At 42.4% G+C, this 20,161-nt stretch overlaps 1 protein-coding gene and 1 pseudogene across 1 annotated transcript in view; both read right to left on the bottom strand.

Moving 5' to 3' along the window:
- The window catches only part of Crim1 (cysteine rich transmembrane BMP regulator 1), a gene marked incomplete at its 5' end in the record, with an annotated part of 180,500 nt that overhangs the window by 114,824 nt on the left and 45,515 nt on the right, over window positions 1-20,161 (bottom strand). The gene's annotated exons all lie outside the window — the stretch shown is intronic.
- LOC118239141 lies at window positions 6,181-11,740 on the bottom strand (annotated as a pseudogene).

A 20,161-nucleotide genomic window follows, 5' to 3' on the forward strand; every position in this document is an offset into this window, starting at 1 on the left:
GACACTTCTTTAGTTTCCCTAACAGTTGTGGTCTCATGTTGCTGCTTCATCCATACTCTAGCTGACAATTTTTGAGGCTAGAGGTCACAATTACAGGCTTAGGAGTGCTCATCACCTACATTCCTCATCCACACTCTCCCTGCTGGCCAGACTATCAATCTACCTAACATTTAGTGAGCATGAAGACATTCTGTCTAGGTATACTGAGGGATCTGGAGACATGGTCCCTAACCTCAATAGCTTGCTGGTCATCATCAAGCAAAGGCCATTTCCCCTGCAAAATATCCCTTTATTTCTGTCTACATCAAAGTCTAATTTCACTCTCTAGTCCTTTTCTCATGGATTCTTCAATAGACCTATTCTAAAATGCACACAATGCATCTCTATTTATAGCTACATCATGGAAAACCATGACCAGAGCGATGTTTTTCCATGAAGCTGGGACCTAAGTCTTGTAAGAGCTGTGTTTCTCTTAAACATAACTTAAACATAACACCTAGAGGAGGACAGCAGGTCGCTAATGCTATAGGCCTCACAATTCTCTCTTTCACCTCCCTCCCTAGCTCTCATTATTCTATCTTCCTGCCTGGCTTCTTCTTTCTACAAATAATTGAGTGCCTGGTTGTGCTGTGAGCACTGACGTCTAGGAAAACATCTCCTAGCCTCAGTTTTCAAGAAACATCTTATTTTCCTTGTCTGTCTATCTCTCTGTCTGTCAATGTCACTCACTTGTGCACACACTCTCTCTCATGGATGTGCATGTTTGGGGGAACACGTGTACCGTTTCAAGTACACGGAGAGTCAGAGGACAACTTAGGTGTTGATCCTCACCTCCCACCTTGTGTGAGCAAGGGTCTCTCTGTTCACTGTTGTGTACACCAGGACAGCTGCTTGGGAGCACCTGGGATTCTCCTGTCTCCATCTCACATCTCACTGCAGGAGTATTGGGATTATAGATGCATGCCACCATGCCCAGATTTATGTGGGTTCTGGTGATCTGAACTTAGGTCCACTTAAACCACAGAACCATCTCCCTGGCCCTTGAGAAGTTTCTTATCGTAACACCTGGCATGCAAATAACTATTGGTAGTTGTAATTTTATTATCACTAACTGTTGACTTCCAAATACTTACAAAAAGCTAGGGATCTCTTTATATCACAGAACCACATAAACAATGCAAACTCTACAGAATCAAAGGATACAAGGAGAGAAATAGATTCCCCTAATTTATTACACTAACTAGACATCATCAGCCTAGAGCATTAAAACACATACTAAGTTCACAATGCCTCCTCTGTCTAACTACATTAACAATCTTGAGAAGTCTGTGCTGGTAAACAGCTGGGTACTCATGAGTACTCTCTTACTCTAGAAACGTCTGCACACAATGAGTTGAACATTACTACAGCAGTGCACGGCAACCATATTGACTTTGCTAACAAAGGAATGTTATAAAATTGACACTAGGCTTAGCCAGCAAAGGAGAGGGTGTGTCTCAAATATAATTGACTTTATGGGTTTCTCATGGGTTTCCTGGTCCAACATGGTTTTAAATAATGAAAAGCATGCCCTACCAGAAGCCTGGTGGGACCATGTGGCGTGAGAAGAACGGGAGGGATGCTGCTTTTGACTTCTAGCAGATCACTATTTACTATAGTTCTGCAGGCAAATGGCTTACATTCAACTGTCATTTCAAAAGCACTTCGCAGTGCAGTGAATTCTAAAGCATCACCAAGCCCGATAAAAACAAGTGGATCTCACAAGTATGGGAAGACTCCACAATGAAGGCCTTCCTCCTCACACAGTCTCGACACACCTGTTCCTACATGCTTACAGGCTCCTCAGAAAGAAGGCAAAGCAGGCTTTGGCGGGACAGTATTTCCATTCCCAGTTTCCAATTTGACTTATTTAAGGAGACCAAGGAAGTGTGCCAACAGAAGATGATGGGCTGGAGGTAACCAACATTAGCTCCAAAACCCACTCGGCCTCAGCAGTAACAGGCCCTGCAACAGACTTCCAAAGGCTTACGTCACAGAAATGCAATAGGCATTGTTAAACCTGGGTCGCCTAATTCAGGAAGCTGACTCCTCCCTAAGAGTTCTACAAAAGTTCATCCCAGGAATCACATCACTCACAAAACGAAGTCTCAGTCTCATAAGCACCTCCTACAGCAATTCAATGCTCCCATGACGCTCCTTCTTTCTATGGTGAATTGATTCACTAAATGACTGGTACACACTGAACACTGGCAGTGACTGACACAAAACTCCAAAACACAGCTACCAGAACCCCATGGCCTTGGATATTGAGGATTTTGATCAGCACTTAAAACTTAGTTATGGGTAGGGTGGGGCTGGAGGGATTACCTTTTGTCATAAGGTTTCTATTGCTGTGAAAACACACTATGCTCACAGTAACTCTTATAAAGGAGAACATTTAATGCTTACAGTTTTAGAGGTTTAGTCCATTACCATCATGGTGGGAAGCATGGCGGCCTACAGGTAGACATGGTTTGTGCTGGGGCTAAGAGTTCAACATCTTGATCCACAAGCAACAAGAAGTGAACTGTGTGCCACATTGTGTATAGACTGAGCATAGGAGACCTCAAAGTCCACCCCCATAGTAATACAATTCCTCCAACAAAGGACACTTATTCCTAGTAAGCCACACCTCCTAATAGCGCCACTCCCCTTTGGGGGGGTGTTTTCTTTCAAACCACCATTCCTTTCCGGTGTCTATTAATAGGAAAAGTATCCAGTTTCTAAATGGAAAAGGCATATATCCCCACCTCAGCAATCAACTAACATCCACATTAAAGGCTGAGAGGGATTAAAGTTCTCTAAAGTTATTTTGAATCAAATTATATTAGTTACACGTGACGTATAACATATACCAAAATAAAGAAACACCAAAGAATTCCTGCATTCAGATCATGTCATCCTTCAGTGGCCTTGGGGAGGCCTATGGTTATTCTCATTCTACCACGTCTCGACACTTTCCTCTAATGCCCCCTTTGACATTTTCTTTTACAGTAAGTAGTCCATGAGATATACAATAAAAAAAGTCACTCTTGGTGTTTGACAATTTGAACTTAACGTTTCAACAAAAATAAAATTCCCCAAAGTGCTTACCTATGTTATTAAGCAGGTATGACTCCATATGCCTTTTGGCTGCTTCCCAAAATAAAAACCCAACTACCAAAGGCATTCAGAAGTACCTCAAACACCTTAAACCACTATAGATGATTAAAAACAGAAAAAGGAAGAGAGGGGAGAGAAGGGGAGGGAGGATTAAGTATAGGAACTAAGTATCAGGGTGCATTATGTAAAATTCCCAAAAATATTATCTTGGGGAAAAATAGTCCCCAACAGCCAGAGTGTAGACTGTACATGTCCCCTCAAGACGGGCCCCTGGAGTGGTGCCACTGAGTAAATGGAGCCTTTGAAAGGGGGAGTTTTGTGGCAAGTTCTTAAGTCTCTGGAGTAATGTCTCTGAATGGGATTGTGTGATGCTGGCCCTTTTCCCATTGCTTTCTAGTCACTGTGCTTCACCACGCAGTCAGGCATGGCAGGGTCAGCCAATCAACTGAAAACCACACAACACCCAGTCAAGCCTTTCTCTTTAGGAACGGATGATCTGGGTTATTTCATCATAGTGGTGCAAAGCTAACACACTGCCTGAGAATCTCAATGTGAGGCATATTTCATATTTATTATGCATTATTTTTTTGCCAGCCATTAATTTCCCTTTCCCCACAAAACTAGGGTGTTACCCTTACAATTCTACTGAAATATTAGTGCCTTCTGGGGGACCAATAAGAGGAAAGATAAAAATAGGCTTAGATATGAAAGTTAAAAATGTGACACACATCTGGTCATCTTAAGATCATGTAAACAACAACAAAAATAGCTTTTGAACAATAAACTCATCAAGACCAAGTTTGCTTCATGAGAGTTAATTTCAATATTTCTTAGCTAATGCATAATTTTTCCAAAAGAAATTTAAATAAGAAAAGCAAATCACAATTGCACCAAAGTCAGATATTTAAAAAACAATTCTCTGGTCTGTATTAATTTTACATGGTAATGATATAAGCACTATCATTAAATGACTGATTATGATTTTGGATTTAATTTAATAGATGCTATGTGGTTCCAATGGCCAGAAGATTATAAGAAAACACCAGCTTTTACAATGCTATGCCAATAAAAATTCCTCTTAGGAAATCACTTTGTATTCTCAGCTTCTGACAAGAGGTCTCACAGGCTTCCAGATCCTGAGTAGCCTCCATGGGGACACAAGGGGACGACAAGGAGGGACACAAGACAGGAAACATAGTGTCAGCAACTCCACCATTTGCATCTGCAACTTCTGAGCTTCTGAGTAGGCTGCCTTAGTCTGGTTTCTGTTGCTGTGATGAACACCAGGACCAAAAGGCATGAATGAATGAAAGGACTTATTCTAGCTTACAACTGGCAGTCCATCATCCAGGGAAGTCAGGGTAGGAACTCAAGGCAGGAATCTGGTGGCAGGAACCCAGAGGCAGGAACTGATGCAGGGGCCAAGGAGCAAAGCTGCTTACCGGACTGACTGTTCCTCATGACTTACTCAACCTGTCACCCTCGTATAGCACATAGGACTACCCAGTCCAGGGGTGGCACTGTCCATAGTGAACTGTGCCCTCCCACACCAACCACCAATCAAGAAAATGTTCCACAGGCTTGTCCACACACCAGTCTAATGGGGCCATTTTTTTTTTTTAACTGAAGTTCCCTCCTCCAAAATGACTGAAAATTGTGTCAAGTTGACATAAAACTAGCCAGCACAGAGTGAGGACTTCTGTGGCTCCCAACAAATAGCTGGGCACTGAAAGTATGGGTACTCAGAAACACATAGGAAGTCATAGCTCCCCAAGGACATTTCAGACCCAGGACTGTAAGAGAAAGGACCTTGACTATCTATATAATCTGTCCCTGACTGTCAGTACTCTGCTTGCAATAATTATATTGTGATGGTCTGAACTGTTGAAGCAACAAAAGAACAGAATTGGTCATTAGTCTGAGATCTAGAGCCGGGTCTCAGGAGTCAGGGGTGGGGGCGCTCTGCCTCTTTCAGACTGTGAACTTTTTACTGGGAAGTTCTTCCACCACTTGAATTTACTGCACAGGGTCCTTGTATGAAATAAGACACTCCACATGAAGTGCCTGCTGACTTCTGGAACATGAACATGCTATAGATGTCAGTTACTATCATGACATTTGCAATCCCACAAATGGGATTTGTTTGTACTTACTCATTTTCAAAATGTGTGTACAGTGCTGGGCATCTAACCCAGAGACTCGTGAACCTAGTCATCTGCCATAGAGCTGTCCCTCCAGGGGACGATTATTTTTTAAATAAATGAACAAAGGTAATATGGTTTGCTAGCGGGCAAGGATATTTCAACCATGGAAAATTCTAGAAGATAAGGGATGTAGAAAGAAGTCAGAAAGTCAGCTCGGGAGGGGGGGACGCATATAACTATATTTGAATATCAGTGGCACAAACAGATAGGAAATTGTAAGTCAAAAGAAATAAGAATAGAAATTATGGAATATTTAAAAGGAGCAGAGAACTGAGTGGAATATTTAAAAGGAGCAGAGAACAAATAGATAAAGTGACACTAATGTCACTAATTTGGTATTAAAATAAAATTATCAACTGCTTTTTGATGTTTTTACTTTTTTGTGTAGTATATACCCTGCCCTGTGTGTGTGTGTGTGTGTGTGTGTGTGTGTGTGTGTGTGTGTGCACGCGTGAGTGCATGTCTGTATGTGTGTGTGTATGGCACACGCGATCACACACACTATGCATATGTATGCTTGTAGAGGCCAGAGGTCAACCTTGAGGGTTGTGTCTTGGGCTTGTTTTTTGAGCCAAGGTCTCTCACTGGTCTAGAGAGCACTGATTAGGTTAGGCAGACTGGCTGGCCAATGAATGCCAGGGATCCATCTGCCCCCGTCTCAGCCACTACTGGGATTATAAGTGCACAGCAGCATGCTTTTCACATAGATTCTGGAGGCTGAACTCAGGTGTCCATGCTTTCATGGCAGCCCTTTACCAACTAAGCTCCCTTCCCAGCCCTCCCCTTGTTTCTTAATCTCACCACTGTGCATCACTGTGCATCACCACAACCCAGTAGTATAGGCAGGCTGCACATAGCAGCCAGGTCAGAATAACTCAAAAATCCCTTTACTTATCAATACATTTCTCATTTTTAAAGTTGGCTCCAGAAAAAAAAATAACATAAAATGTTATGCTCAGCATAAATTCCAGAACAAGGAAAGCAATATTTTAAAAGAGGTAGTCCTTGTGGCAGAGGCCCTTACTAAATCAGGTACACTCATATATCCAATGTGGTAAATGTGGTATGTGTACCAACAACTTGCCATATTATTAAAAACAAGTAAATGTAAAAATTGGCCTGGGCTTAGTTGACCATACCGAACTATCTCTTTGGGGATGTTAATGAGAACTATTGCTTATACTTGTCCTAGTTTGGGTTTCTGTCACTGGGGTAAACACCATGACCAAAGTCAAGTTGGGGAGGGAAGGGTTTATTTCATCATACAGCTTACAGTTCCATCATGGGGGGGAGGGGAGACAGGCAGGAACTGAAGTGGAGACCATAGAGGAGGGAGCACTGCTCTCTGGCTGGCTCTCAGGCTCAAATTGAGTTACCTTGTTTTATACTTCCCAGGACTACCTGGCCGACTCTAGTGTGTGTCAGGTTGACAAAAACTAACTAGTTACAATGCTGAACACAATCTCACCATGACATAAAATCCAACTGTCTAAAACAGTAGCAGATGTAAACCAAAGTTGTTAATGACACTGATTAAAGTAGACATACATTTTAATGCCTCACAGGGTCCACTAGCCCTCTCCCAACAAAATGTCCCTGCTGTTGTAAGAGTAAAGACTCTTTTGTATAACTGGGATTCGCCTTTAAACTTCAAGTACCTTTTCTTTTTACACATGTGTAGGGAGACACTGTAGCCTGCCTCCTAGTAGCCCCTAGAGGTGTGCATTATTTTTTCAACGTGTGATTATTTATTTGTTATCCTTAAAGACTTATTTTTGATTGGACGCAGACTTAGAAGTAGAAGCTCTCAGCGAAGACAGCCTACGTCTCTTGGCAATCTGTTCCTGGCGCTTTTCTTTGGCTTCCTTCATTCTCTTGGCCAAAAGTTTAGCATATTCTGCAGCCTCTTCCTTGTTTTTCTTTGTTCGTTGTTTCTTCAGAGCAATGCGACAGTGTTTGTGTTGCAGAACACATGGAGTAACAAGACACTGAATCTTGGGCACTTTGGTCCTGGGCTCCTTACCTTCTTTGTTTAAAGGCTTTCTCACAACATATTGGCGGGCATCAGGACATCATCTTCTTTAGGGAGATTAAAAAGCTTTCGAATTCTGCTAGCTCTTTTAGGGCCCAACCCATGAGGAACAGTAGTATTTGTCAGTCCAGGAATATCCTTCTCTCCTTTTTTTACAATAACCAAGTTGAGAACACTCAGATTGGCATCCACGATGCATCCTCGAACAGACTTGCACTTCCTGTCTCCAGTTCTCCTTGGTCTATAGCAAGAATACCCCTTACTCAACAGCAGGCGCACTCTGCCATGGGTCAAAACACCTTGCTTCCTGGGAAAACCTTGTTTGTCATCCCGCCACTGATTCGGACCACATAACCCGTCCACTCTTCCCCCAGAGCATCAGCAGCTACTTCTGTGGCCATGCGCTTCTCACAGAACGTACGAAGCTTGCGTTCATCGTCCATTCAATGGTTTCCGGCAGCCAGTGGCTGGGAAGGAGAGATTCAGCTTCATCTTTACACAGCCGACCGCCTAGGAGGCACATGGCCTAGTAGGGGGCTACAAGTGTCTCTCTACACACATGAAACTTGTATATTATTTAGCTTCTTCAGAAAATTCCTGTAAACATGCATGAGTTAAGTTAGCAGTGGGCACCTGTACCTATCACAAATACAGCATAGCTAGAACAGGCCAGTAATTAAAGCAGATGAAGAGAAGGGCAGTGGGAACAGCCACGGAGGAAGAAAGCAGAAATGAAGGTTGGGGCCTGGGTGTGAAGCATTGGGGGTCCTACAACCAAGATTATGTCCTCACTTTAACTGTTCAGGAAGGGATGGCTTCTTGGCTTCTTGAAGCTGAGCGGTTACTGTCAATCCAGAGAGATCTCAAGGCTGAGGCTTAAGGAACAAGAGTTACACACCTCTGTTCTCTAACTCCCATAGAGTCAAAAGGCAAAGGGAGGCAGCTTTACCTCATGTCTGGCTTCGCAGGTGTACCCCCCCTTCACACTGCACAACAGTAAAAAGAGGCATTCAAGACATGACAGAACAAGAGCGCAAATACCAGCAGCAGAGAAAGCCGGTGTGAGGGAGTGTGGAGCCACCACTCCTCCTCCGCACTCAGGCCTCTGTCTGCCGGCATGCTCATGTCAAACGCTTACAAGGAAGAGTACACTCTTCCGAGAGATCTCTCTTTGCCTTCAGGGAACAATTCCTCTCCACACCTGATCCCTTCCCTGCAGCCTTCTTCAAACCATGTGTAGGGAGTTTAATACTCACTCCTCTCATGGGTGCTCTCAAATTCCGGAGGCCTGCTCTCCACCTCCCAGGATACCTTGGTATGGAAGGCGCTGTGTTCTACACCATCTTTAAAACCCTGTCCCCTTTAGGGACAAATAAAATGCCACCTTCTCTGGTAGGAGAGACCATTCTCCATCTCCTCATTCTGGTTAAGTCTCCTTTCTCGGCACTCCTGTGGCCTTTTCAAGAGAACAAAACGTTCATTTCATTCCACTAACCTATTCTGGCTCTAATATTGTCTTCTCAAGAATGCCAGACTCATCTCAAACTGGACTTGTGCCTTTTACCGTCGACTCTTTTGTCATTAAAATTCTTTGGTTATGGGGTTTACCTATTACTGATTTCTTGCAGATCTGTGCATTGTTTTTAGGATTTCACAGATGTAGTAGAGAGTCCCTGGACATGGAGACTCCCATAAGACTCCTAGACACCGGGGTAAGAGGCCTCTGAAATAAATGGACTGAGGGGAAGGTTACCAGAAATTAGGTACACATCATCTGTTATGATAATATTTTTATCTTCAGGCCATCAATGCTGCCACAAACTCCATTAACAATGTTATACTGGGAATTTTTTTAAGTTGGCACAAAAAAAAAAAGAGGTGGGTTATTATTCCTGGAAAGAGGCCAACAGACTGTTTCAGTGTACAGGGAGTGACGGCTGTGGCAGAGACGGATGGAGACGAACACAAATGATAGGCAGTACGGTAGGAGCCAGGGACATGGAGAAGGGTGTCGGGAGAGGCTTAGAACAAGCAGATCTCCAAAGACAAGGGAGCTACAGTGATCTGGACAAAAGCCAGGAAGCAGCCGGACATGGTGGCACATGTCTTTAATCACAGCACTCAGGAGGCAGAGGCAGGAGGATCTTTGAGTTCGAAGCCAGCCTGATCTACCAAGTGCATTCCAGGACAGCCAGGGTAGCACAGAGACACCCAGTGAAATACCACAAAAACAAAGAATGAAAGAAGAAAAGAATCCCACTGCAGAGCCCACCAGGGCTCCTGAGCACCTCAAGGCACCCTGTTGAGGGGCTCCAGTGGGAGGCTGCTGCGTCTTTGTTACCAGGTGACATGTCTAAACCATTCTGGATGCTCTTTCCACCTCCCCCTCCAGGCTCCAGTCCACCACCTCCAAGGCACAGTGGCGTCAAATCAGAAGCACAGCCCTGGCAGGGGCTGCAGCTGTGCAGCTGGTTATAGCTGCAGCCAGGACAGCCTGGGCTGGAGAAGGAGACTTCTGACTACAGAACAGCTTCTCCCATTAATCAGGATTGCTCCTGGGAGGGAGAATCGGAGCCAGTTAGCTACCGGTCTGGATATGGACAATAATTTCTCTCTTTAAGTTTCTGGAGGAATTCATGTCAGGGTTTCTTCTAACTACAAACAGCAAATATTACTCTCCTTTTGTATCTTAAAAAAAAGTAATAGGAAAAGAAATGTTACCAGAGCCAAAATGGTGAGTTTAAATAAAACGAGGCACAAATACAAAGAGGGAGGAAAACCCCCAAACCCAGATTCGCTATGTCTTTTCTTCTCAGGAGACAAAAACACAATTATTAATAGGAGTTAATGTCCCATTTCTACCACTAGGATTCTCCAGAAACCACGCTTCTGCCTATTGGCTCAAGGGTGATTACTACTGCTGGTCATGATTTTGGGATTTTTCTAAAACTTGATTGGTTTTTAAACTTCAGAGTGCTTTCTGATTATCTGTCTGCATCAGCTCCTTATTCTTGATTGAGACATTTTAATCCCAACGCTGGATGTCACTGTTTCTCTTCACCCTCCATGATGGGCGACAGAATGAAGTGCAATTCATTTTTTCATTTTATGGGAGCTACCATTCTCATAACTTCATTGCAGTCCGTTTTCTCCCCATACATTATCTACTAATTACCATATGTGCCAGGCACTGTCTCTGCCTCTAGGGTGACAGGTAGGAGAATAAAATGTAATGGGAGTATGACTGGGACATTGAAAGCACAACAAAGTTCCAGCACACTCGATGTGCACCCTGTGTTAGAGAACTAAAGACCAGAATGGAGAGGCCCCTGCAGGCTTCAGAATATGCATGAGCTACCACACAAATCAACTCGTATTTGCCTCAGCTGGCCCTGGTTCTCCAGGGATTCCAGCGTGTGAATAATCACACTTGAGACAGTTGCTGCTCCTTGTCAAAAACTTAAGGATTCTGTGCATAATTTTAGAGGGAAGCTGAGAAAATTGGGATACAAATTTTGCTGACGTCCCTACGGAAGAACAACAATCATTTTCCAAAGATGTGGGGGAGAGAGAAATGTGGGCTTAAGGAAGTAGTCGGGGTCGGACCGGCCAGCAGAATGAACTGCTGGAATCAGGAGTCTCAAGGCTGGAATTTCCAGTTTTCTTCCAGTGGCCCAGATGTTCTCTTTTCTGCTAGTTTACCTTCCAAGTATCATCAGCATAGGAGGAAAGGGTTGCAAAAACACCTATACCTCCATACACTTCAGCAGATTCCAAAGGGTCACTGACTCCACTCAGCCTTTGCCCCGTCTCCTTGTCTAGGAATGGGTACCAAGGACTCAAGTCAGAAAGTTTGGAGGCTTTCAAACCCAGCTCCTAACCTGACCCCCAGTATTCCAACACAGTATTTCCAGAGGACATGGATTCCACACCCTCCTCCTCTCAACCTCCTCCATAATCCCCTGGCCCGGCTGACAGAATTTTCCTTCAGTGTCAAATGGAATTCCCCTAATGATCCTGCAGCCTCCAGGTAAAATCCATTTTTTCCAGAGTGGCCAGGGTTGATCTTATAAGCAGTGCTCCGGATTCTCTCCGCCTGAGCTTACTGCGCTGTCTTAGATTCCCAGTGCATTGAGGGAAAAATGGAAACATTACTTTACATATAACTGAACCCTTCCTTACCCCTGCTGCCACCTTCCCAGCCCTCAGCATACAGCCAACAATTCTGGCTCCCAGGACAGGGAACTTTCCGCACCATAGGGTCACTTAACACATGCTACCCCGCCTAGGATTTTTATTTTTCCTCCAGGCTTGTTATTTATTTTTTTGACATGATTGTTATTGTTAATTTTTATTTGGGCTTCATTTTGTGTTTTTGAGACAGGGTCTCACTATGTAGCCTTGGCTGGCCTAGAACTGGCTATGTAGACCAGGCTGGCCTCAAACTCATAGAGATCCGCCTGCCTCTGCCTCCCAGGCACTGGGATTAAAAACATGGTCCACCTTACTCGGCATAGTTTTGTTTTCATTCCCACTGTTTTGTTTTGTTTTGTTTTAAGATTTACTTTTGATTATTTGTATATGGGGGGGGGGAGCCAAGGATACTTAAAGAAAGGTGCCTGAGACCTCTGGAGCTGGAGTTGTGAGCTATCCAAAGTGGGTGCCTGGAACTGCAGTCTGGGCCTCTGCCAAGATTGGAAGTGTGGCCAAGCTGATTCTCCATCGCCTTCTCTAGGTTTGCAGCATAGCTAACATCCTTCTCCTTTCAGTGCAACTTCACTACCACCTCTGCAGAGACAGCCTTCTCTAAGTACCCCATCTCTGTCTCAGCGCCCTGCACATTAGCTTCAACTGTGAGACTCTACTTATGTGCCATGCAACCGCAGGACAGGGAGGCCCATCACCCCATCGGTCTTGTTCATCTTGAACTGTGTGGAGCACAACGGGCATGCAACAATGATCTGTTGAGTGACCTGGTGGATGGATGGATGGACAGATGAGTGGATGGATGAATCAGCTTGGAAAACAACTTTGAAGGCAACCTTTAAGATCTGCTTTTGATTTTGCTCAGAAGCATCCATACACACATTACCTCCCCTGCATCCTCCACGGCAGTATGGACATCAAAAACAGGAAGAAGCTCTACCAAACTAAGGTCCCACAAAATGCATCTTCAGAGACGCTGTATGATGTCTCTCAAAGTCTGAAGAAAATTTCACACATGCAAAACTCCATTAGAGGTAAGGCTGGGAAGTCATGAAGAATATACTTCCAACTTTCTGTTTTGACATGAAAATATTCCTAATGAAAAGGAAATTAGATGTGACTGTTTCACTCTCAGAAGTTTAAGTGACCTTTTACTAAGGATAAATGACAGACTGGCTGAAATACTAAGTGAGCCCAAAGGAAGTACTCCAGTCAGAATATGCACAATTTATAAGGGCTTCAATTAAACCAAGTTATTTTCCCAACTACAGGAAAAAAAAAAAAACTTAAAGAAATAATCTTCAAACACCTGGAAATCCAAGGGAGGATCCAAAAACCACACGAGATGGGATAACCTGAGCACAGCTGACAAAGATCCAACAGGCCCAACATAAGACAGCATTCACTCTACCACACACTGGGTACTTGGAAGTACATTTATGCACACACACCGAGGAATCCCATTTTATATGAATTTGTATTTGTGTGGGCTTCTGTTTGTTTGCTTTTTGATTCTAAACGTCCTCCAAACAGCAAAGCCATTCAGTCAGGCCCTGCCACTCATCACTTTTGGCCCCATGACTGTCTTTCCTACTCCTTTGAAAAACCTGTGTTGACTGTACTGTGGAAAAAAAAAAAAAAGGAAAGAAAAGTCCTACTGTTGTAACTGTGCCAAAAAAGTATAAAGAAACAAACCCAGATGCTAGAATTTAAGGCATTTCCTCTGCTCTGTGACAATCTCCTTTAGCTGAAGGTCTAAAGCACATTCAAGGGCTTCGAGGTTTTAAAGCTGTAGGTAGGTATTTTTGTCATACTCTCATTTTACTAGGCATGCTGGCAATACACATTTAGCAGATATTTAACACAGCAGAACTTACTCAGCAGCATTTAAGGGAAACCCTGGTATTACTTTCAAGCACGGCTTTACTTAAATTCCTAGTGCTTTTTACTGATAGCCCAAGTCTCCACAAAGCGCCAGTGAGTGAAGGAAGTCATTTTGTATGTGCCCAGTGTCTATGTGTCACGATTTATAACACTCTGGGGACATTCTCAGATAACAGTAAACAACAGGAGCTGTATTGATTTTATTTCTCTTCATGGGAACTGCTTCACCTAAGATGAGTAGGGAAGGGAAATGTTTTTCCTGGTAATACAAAAAACAAAACAAAAACAAAAAACCCAGTATTTCTGCCATTGGAAATACAACAGAATCCACCATTATCTTAAACAAGTGTCATTGAAGGGGTCACCCCACTTGCTGATACAACTTGTATTTAGGCTTTCCAAAACACATTTAGAACATGAGGGGGACGGCAGTATAATCCTGCTGGGACTGTTACTAAGGAACTGATGGCACAAAAGCATGACACATTATTGCTGGTGCAGGGTTTTGTTAAAAACCCCTCTGAACTGAACAGTGATAAAACTCTAAGGTGTGGTGAAGCCTTCAGTGTCATACAATACAGTAAAGTGCTCCCACCACAAGCAAGGCCAAACATGGAGGCTTCTCCAAGACAAGCTTTCTCTTAGAGCAGTGGTTCTCAACATAAAATTATTTTCATTGTTACCTCATAACTGTAGTCTTGCTACCGTTATGAACTGTAGTGTAAAATTTCCAGTGGTCTCAGGCACCCCCTGTGAAAGGGTTGCTTAACCCCCAAAGGGGTCATGGCCCACAGACTGAGAACTACTGACTTATGAGCAGCTGGAATGGCCTTGACTCTGAGATTTAGGAGCCCCAACATCCTACAGTAGCTTTACCTTTGCCCCCACTTTTTCTCTCCATATATAGAAACATGAAGCAAACAGTTTGTAATAGTCATTTCTCATCTGTTTATCAAAATTCTGGAATGTTCTTAGTAATTCTGCTGGGAGTCACCATGGTTACCAGTGGGTATGTCATCTGATCATGACCCATGACACTTCTTGTCTATTCAGAGGAGACAAACTTTCTGACTTGTTGCTCTAGAAATGTCAACAGAAGGAAGACAGTATTCAACTTTATCTGTTGTGTTTCCTTTGCTACTCAATAGGGCCAACTTTGCTGGCATGTGGGAAGCAGATAGACAACATAGTTTAATAGCAAAATTGGGTGTGGTTGTCCTAGTGATAAGGGAAATGAAAGTGGAAGGAGCTTGAATAATATTTATTTGAAGAGTTATAGCTTGTTCTTTCTCCCTCAGATGTTTACAAAGTGTATAAAAATCACACCGGCTCTTAAAAAGAATGGCTGGAATGTGTGTATGGCAGAGGTTAGCAGGGAATCCATGACCATCAAAGAGGAGCAAAGTTTTTAGAAAACTTGTAACCAGGGACTGTAACACTATTACCAGCTTTGCTATATTTAAGAGCACGGATGTGGATACAAACACACACACACACACACACACACACACACACACACACACACACACACACACACACAAACGACCTATTAGTCCCAGATAAACACCCTGGTCCTTACATACATGTTTAATCCCTAACAGAGTCAAAGGACTTCCAGGAGCATTTGGCAGACATGGATCCAGGCAGAGAAACACAAAGGAAGGTGTAGATAACATTTTTGAGTTCCACATCACACATAGTACAGAATAATTTAGTCTACAACATTCCTGATGCCCAGGGTCAAGGTGGCTCTCCACAGAAAAGCTTTTAGAAAGTTCCAGTTTGATGAACAAGCTGAGAGCCAACGGGCACTAGGAATGTGTACATCTTACTTTCTCCTCACTAAAGCAGAGATAAACATCACCATAAATGTCATGTGCAAAGTATTTAGGCAGTTTAAAACCCTGACAGGTTACCTGGGCCCAAATCAGACAAAACTGAGAACATAAGATTCTATAGCATACTCCAAAGAAAGGTGTAAGGTCCCTTGGTTAAAGTGCCTAGGATGACCACCTGGATGACAGGCCACCAAGCTTCAAGTACACTGGCAGGAATCATTTGAAAGTCCACACAACCTGCAAACGGCACCAACACAGTCAGTAGTGTCTTCCCACATCTACTGTTGCAAAGACACACACTGCTGGTATTTTTAAAAGCTCTTTGAGGCAGTTTACACTTGCTTTTCTTTTGACAAAGCCTGTGAATAGTAAATAACAATCTTTACTATAATATAAATACATAAATAAGACTGGGACATCTTCCAGATATCTTTCCATGCACTTCTAGCAGGTTCAACCAGTGTTCTTAACATTTTTTTTTTAATTTTCTGCACTTTTAACAACAGAACTCCACACTTTTAAAGAGAAAAATAAACCCATTTTGCTTTCTAAACCATATGAAAGGAAAAGGAATAAAAATAAAACAACCAAACACACAAAAGAACATAACATAGATGATGCTTCTGTTCGTATTACCAACAAACAGCTTTCTTCTAGTTCACAAAACCTGCATTTTTATCTTCGGACAAATAGACGAGTATGTTAAGAGAAAGCGGTATCAATCTTTAAACATTAATAAATTCCTGTATTGTTCTCTTGTTATTGGAACAGGAAAAGAAGGGCCTCTGATAAGCAGAAAATGCCGTACTTGCTTTTCGGGAAATTAAAAAAAAAAAAATCCAAAATAAAAAAGACTTCCAGCGACAGAGAAAAGAATAAAGTTTCCCTACCCCTTTGGAAAACTAGGAAGTTGTCAGCCAGAAACAAAGAATACATCCTTGATTCAGAGGAACATTCCAGTCCCTGCAAACCACACAAGCATTCATCTTGTGTTAATGCCCTCCCCTCCCCAGCTTTACAGTCACCACTTATTGCTGTCACTTCCTCCTGATGCAAAAAAAAAAAAAAAAAAAAAAAAAAAAAAAAAAAAAAAACCCTTAGCAACAGAGGTCACAAATCAAAAGCAGGAAGACGTCCTATAAAAGAGAATGTGCAGGACTTCAGAGGCCTCAGCAGCCCAGTGAGCCTCTCTCTGTACTCGTCTTGGAGCCTATGCACCATTAAAAGAAGAACCTTGCACACTTCCAAAGAAATAAAGCAAGTGCCCCGGGCTACTGTATGCTTAGCTGAGGTCAACGTGTACTAGGGAAGGGATCTAATTTTATTAGAACATTTCTAAACTTTTTTAAACCAAGGACTGAATTCTAAGGAATCCTGAAATGACTTTCTTGAGAAAGTTCTACATTTCACAAAGAGGACAGTGGCATCAGCTCCAGAAGTTAACATAGCAGTCTTCGAGTCATGGAAGAGCTTTTAAACTAAATACAATTCAGTTCAATTGAATTTTTGTTGGGGGGGGTGTTGGTTGATGGTATCTATCTCCCTGGCCTACCATACTCAGCACCATTCTGTTTGCAGATATCTGGCTATCCTGTCTATGCCACTGCCTGACAAAAACCGGGAAGAACACAATAGGATGACCATACAGGAAAAGAGAAATCGTAGCAACCCTTACACTTTTTTTTTTTTTTTTTCACTTAAGGTTCAAGGGACTTTCCTCTTCGAGTGGAAGAAACCAGCTTTCCATGGAGGTCTATTAGGGTGAAGCTGTATGCATTCAACCCTGCCCCCTTTCATTGAGAAAGAGCTTTTCCTACTTTATTCTTTAAGAAAAATGAAACTCCTCTATATTCCAAGGAGCTTTTCCCACTCAGATGGCCTCTTGTCCATGATATTAGTAAATATATAGTACTCTCAAACCTCAAAAGCATAAAACAAGCATACCAAAGAATCCTTGCCTATGCTGACAGACCATAAGAATATTTGCAATAATCAGTTTTTTTTTTTTTTTTTTTTTGACTGAAGACAGATTCTTGGTGGAGTCCCTGAGCTCCCAAACTCATGCCTGGATGTCCTTTCAAGGAATCCCACCCCCCCCCCTCCACCCGGTCTCTCAAGTAAAAAGAACAAATATAAATTGTATAGCTTGAATGAAGCATCCACAGTCCCAGATAATGGCTTGGGAATACTAATCACAGTGGTTAATGAGGTTTGAATGGCCCCGGGTAAATATATAAGAACTGCTCAGGAAACCTGTGGTGGTTTGCACCCTCTAGTCGAAGGAGATGACCCAGCTTGAGGCAGCCTTTCTGCTCTGCAGGGACTGGAGACCCCCAAGGGCACTCCAGAGTAATTCCTACTCTCCTCTGAGGACCTCAGTGAGTGCCTGCCACTTAGCTGTCTGTGTGGCTGCTCAGAGGGCTGTGATTCTACATCCTTTGCTCATATCAAAACTCTTTTGTGTGGACCAGGGTTCAGCTGAATACAGCTGAGCCAGGCAGCCACTCAGCAGCTCTGTGTGAGGAGTGCAGTGCATGAGCCCCGGGAATAACTGAGAGGTCACCTCCAGTCCACTCAGAAAGCACAGACACTTGTAGGGATTGCCCAGAGGTATGCTAGAGACCAAGTTGCAATCTGCTGAAGTCAGGCATTAGATCAACATCTGGTAAACAGTCCCTGTAGGTGGAAATACAAAGTTGGAACCTGGTTCTAAAAGAACATTATTACCCTAGCTCAAGAGGCCAAAATTCATCTTATCCTTTTAGCAATGATAATTGATGCATTTTAAAAATGCACACTGCGTACATTGTTAAATACAAGCATATACATGTGTAGCAAGAGGGGCTCCACTGTGTCTGCTAGGTTCTCCATGACCTGAGGTAGGATATGGAGAAGGGAGATGCATGTCTCTGGCTGAACTGAGCACATCTCAGGATAGAAGAGATGGCGTGATGTATAGAGTTATGTTCATTCTTTAAAAGGTTAAAACAGAGAAAGAGTGGATGAACGAACGGTAGAGGCCTTCAACAGAGTACTTGCCTGTAGAATACACCTGGAAAGCACTGCTCTAATGTAAACAAGGAAACTCATTTTACACTAACTCCTTCCTGTATTCCCAGGGCAGCAGAACAAAATTTTCCTCTTTACCTGCCCACCCATGCTTCTCTTAGCAACAGATATAAAATATTTAGTCAGGGCTTTCTCCTCTCTCTATGAGGGGCACAAGAACCCACATCCCACAGCTAATGCAAGGATAGCCATTCAAGCAACTGCTCCCTCCAACTGGTCTGAGGCCAAGTTCCTGAGTTTCCTGTTTTTATTTCCCAGATACTTGACACTGGTTTCCGCTTTTGGTAGCCCTTTCTGTTTTTCTTGTGTCACTTAGCAGAACATCAAAACAGCAATGAATTCAAGCATGTTTTTTAACAATAATTCTTCTAAAAGTCTGGACCTATCATACAATTTTAAAATATCAATTTAACCAATGAACGAAATTAAACGTCTACTGCCTCAAACATTTATTTTGACTCTATTTTCTTTCCCCTATCACACTGTTGGAATTTAAAATGAAATAGAGGTTAAAGTCATCTAATGATATCCACATATCTCTATATGTGTATCTCTTCATACACAAGCATTTCTTTTCCCCAAATGAAAAATGACTGTAACTGTATAGAACTTCACTGAGTTATACAGACTTGCAGTCTGGTTAATTTTGCTTTGTGATGTTTATTTGCAAGTTCCTTATAATGACGTTTTCTTTTCTTTTTTTAAAGAACAGCATACTGTATTATCAATTCATGATTGTCTTTACAAAAAGAATGAAGCAGTGATACAGATTTGAAATTGCACAATAGCCTTATTGTCTTAAATAAGTAGAGTAAGTATTTGTAAATGGCATTCGAGTAGCCAAAGGGAAAGCTATCAGGGACCCTGATGCTAATGAGGTCTTTGTGCCATCTGGAAGGTGAAGAGGATAATGTGTTTTTCATTTGGCCACAAGAAGAGTTAACAGTTCCAAAGTTGATAAGCAATATTAATTGGATTCCCTTAAAATTAAAATGTAAGACTATTTCTATGAGTTAAAGCAATACATTCATAAACATAACCCAGCATGACTTTCAGGTCTAATTAGCTGGTGAAAAACAGAAACTAGGTTGGATAATTTTAATGAAGAACCTGACTTAGCAATCAGGAATCTGTAAATACCCAAGTCCTGAAGTTGAGAAGGCAAGGTCCCTCAAATGCAGCTGGCATTAGTTTCTGGATGAACACGTGTTGAGTTTATCCTTTTGGGAGGGAACAGGAGAAGGGATATATGTATGTATATTATATCATCAATGGATGTATTTACAACAGTCTGCAAAGGCCAAGAGTGTCTCCTAAATGCCATAGACCTCATTAGGTGTATAGCTCTCAGCCCATGTCTATCCTCTCATCGACAGAACAATAGTCACAAGTTGTTAGAAGAGCCTTGTAATCTTAATGGTGCCAAATCCAGTTCCTGAATAACCAGCAGTAATGAACAACTATTTCTATGAACTGTGAGTTAATAACCACAATGCCTTTGTTTATATTATAGTCAATACTACATTAGAAAATATTTGGGGGCACTGATATTTAATACTATGTAGGATATATCAGTGTAATCCACACAAAAATCCAAAGACATGAGGTTTTTAGATGTGAGGATCAGACAGGTAAGTTATGCAAAGGGCCACCTCTCTTACACACAGATGGGTTTCTCCAGAATCTAACTTGAGGACTTACTTTATCCTTCAGTATGTGGTCCTATGTATATGAACGTGAATAGTAGTAGTGATGATAACATATTTTTACATTTACTTATTGTGTGC

The sequence above is a fragment of the Cricetulus griseus genome, chromosome 7 (assembly GCF_003668045.3).
Source record: "Cricetulus griseus strain 17A/GY chromosome 7, alternate assembly CriGri-PICRH-1.0, whole genome shotgun sequence".
Classification (NCBI taxonomy): domain Eukaryota; kingdom Metazoa; phylum Chordata; class Mammalia; order Rodentia; family Cricetidae; genus Cricetulus; species Cricetulus griseus.